Source organism: Sciurus vulgaris (assembly GCF_902686455.1).
Source record: "Sciurus vulgaris genome assembly, chromosome: 11".
NCBI lineage: Eukaryota > Metazoa > Chordata > Mammalia > Rodentia > Sciuridae > Sciurus > Sciurus vulgaris.
In genome coordinates, this window is record NC_136472.1 from 60,982,223 (window position 1) to 60,985,326 (window position 3,104).

A 3,104-nucleotide genomic window follows, 5' to 3' on the forward strand; every position below is an offset into this window, starting at 1 on the left:
GGACTGGAAGGTTGGTTCAACACAAGGAAATCTATCAAAGTCATCCACTATGACAAACATTAAAAAACAAACATACATAGATGCTGAAAATCATTTCATAACATTCGGGCATGTTCCCCATAAAGACTTAAAGAAAGAAAAAGAAGAAATAGAAGGAGGTGGAAAAAGAAAAGAAAAAAAGGGGGAGAAATGTCTAGTAACCAAAAAAAAAAAAAAATAAATAAATCAACATCATTCTAGGAAACACTAAAGACATTTGAATTAATCTATAAAATTGCAGTAATCAAATCATTTCCTCTCTCTCTCTCTCTCTCTCTCTCTCGCTCTCTCACACACACACACAGACACACACACACACACACACACACACACATACACAGAGAGCAGAGCAGGAACAGACAAGGTCAGTGAAACAGAGCAGAGACCCAGAAATAGATCACGCAATGGACAGAACGAGAGCACATATCCAAGATGGGACTTCAGAGGGAAACAGCACTTCAGTGACACTGGCACAACTGGCTGTCCACCTGAAAAATAAATCGAACCCTCTGCTCTATATAAAAATACATTTCAAAATGGATTCAAGACAGGTATGCAGTAATAAAAGCCATAGAGGAAAGTTCATAGAGACTGCGCATGAAATCTAGGTGTTAGGAAGACCTTAAGAAATTATAAAATAAAACAGACATTTTTAGAAATATAAAAATTTGAAACTTTTATGTGGTAAAAGTATTATAGTTAAAATCCACAGCAGAAACAATAAATGTGGAAAATTATAATCCAGATAGTAGATAAAAGAATAATAACATCTATAAAATACACATCCTTAAGAAGAAAGGCAGCTCAAAATAAAATGAGTAAGGAAACAAACAGAAGATGCATCTAAATGCCAGCAAGCTGATAAAAAGATGCTGGAAGTCTTATGTGGTCAAGAAATTACAAATAAAAATAAACAATAAGATATAAATTTATGCTCATCAGACTAACAAAATTTTAAAAAGCATAATGCCTATTGCTGGTGCAGATGCAGGGAAAGGTACACTTACTCATTGCTGATGAAAATGTGAATTGCGACAGTCATTTTTAAAATCAATTTGACAATATCTATTGGAAATCAAACCACTTCAAAACTTCAAATTTGGGTATCTATCCTCCACAGAAAAACCTTCTGGTCTCCTGGAATAGATAAGAATATTTATTGCTGCATTTTTTTCACAGTGGCAAAAGGAAAAAACAGAAAAGAAGAAACAAAATGAATACCTATCACGAAAGATGGGGAGAAACTGTAACATCCCCTCACCCTGAAACTGTTATGGGGTGCAACTTAAGAACAGACCAATCACCACTGAGAAGTCCAAATTTGAGAGTCTTTATTAAGCCGGCCAGCTGACTGTCTCACACAATGCCCCCAAAAAATGGCTATTGGGAGAACAGCCCCGACCACAGGGTTGTAGGGGTTCTTATACCAAAAATCACATTAATCGTAAGTGTCTGTTGCTATGATTCGAAATTACACATTAACTTCATGAGATCATCGACAGAGGGGGAAGTGGATCAAAATGACCCTTACCTAGGTACAAACTAAAGAATGGTTACTGACATCCACACAATCACTGTTCACATGGTGCATTGTTTAGGAGCAATAGGGACCAAAAGAGAGCAATGTTTCTTTACATAGGAATTATCATTCTGTATTGTTAAACATGTCACACTAAGTAACTGATGATGGGCACAGAGGTGGGGTGTTCCCATGGGAGAAGCTCATTTCCTACATAACATGGAATCTCAGAGCAAAATGGAGTCTGTTTAGTCATTTCCCTTAGAGTCTGGCCTATAACATTCTCATGGAGCCAGATCTGTCAGCCCATCACAGAAAAGCAAGATGTGTATGTTATGTCATCGCTTTCTGCTCAAGTCAACTTTATCTACAGAGGAAGAGAGAGGAGACTGTGTCCCAGGTAGCTAATGGGTTATGGGAAGATGGGTGGGTAACATGGATGGTGAGGAGAAGAGGAAAAAAGAGGTAAACAGTAAAAAGAAGGAAATGTGAGTGTGTGCTCTGGATTTGGACAAGGCTAAGCCTCTGAGTGGTTTTGTTCACTTATAAAATGGAGAAAACAGTAAGACCTTGTCATCATTGGCTCATTATGGTTCTTTCGGGGTCAAAGCAGTATGTGACGGTGCCTCTCCCAGTCATAGCCAGTCCCAAGCTGACCGTCCCAGTTCCCAGGGACTCAGCCCACTGTCCTTTCTAACCTGGTGGACTCTCCTGGGAAGTCTAGTTGCAGGGGGTGATGCAAACTCTTCCTTTCTTACCTCCCCCCACAGGCCCTTCCCTTTTAAGAGTGTTTTGTTCCTGATTACAAAGTGGTCAACAGGAAGTAAGGGCAGGAAGAAAGCTGGACAGTGACCAAGAGTCCAGAATCTCTCTGTTTTCATCCAGCCTTGGCTTCAGCCTCCAGCCCTGGACACGTTTTCCTAGAGGGGGCCTTCCTGGAGGCCCTGTGACTCCCCACACACTCCTAGGCAAGCCTCCTTCCTTAGCGGCCACCCAGGTCTGACCATGCTGACCTCTCTTCCCCTGTATACTTAGAATTTTCTTGGGTGCCCACTTGCCTGCCTGGGTGTGGCACTGGACAGCTGGCCGCAGGAGCTCAGTGTCCACTCCCTTGTTTTCCTTCTGAGGTGAGGGGCTGAGCCCAAGCCTTCCTTCACAGAGCCCGGGGTGAGGCTCCGTTTCAGTGAAACCACAGTGGACTGGAAGAGTGGGCGCTGGTCAGCCAGAAGCCAGCACCTAGATTCCTTGTTCCAGGTTTCATGCTGACTCCTGGTCATAGCAGAAAAGTCTACCCACTCGACCAACAGAGAAAACTGTCTTAATTCAATAAAAAGGCTTTATTTATAATGGCTGCCTTCATCCATTCCCTGCTGAGTGTCCCTTTTGAGACTGTCAATGACATCAGCAGCAGAAACGAGAGCGCTCTGGTCACTTGGGGTTATTTTTTGTTTGTTTGTTTTTAATCCAGTCCTATGTAATCTGCTTTAAAACATCAATTTCATATTGTAGCAAACTCCTTCCCTCCCCTAACCATGCTTGACCCTGG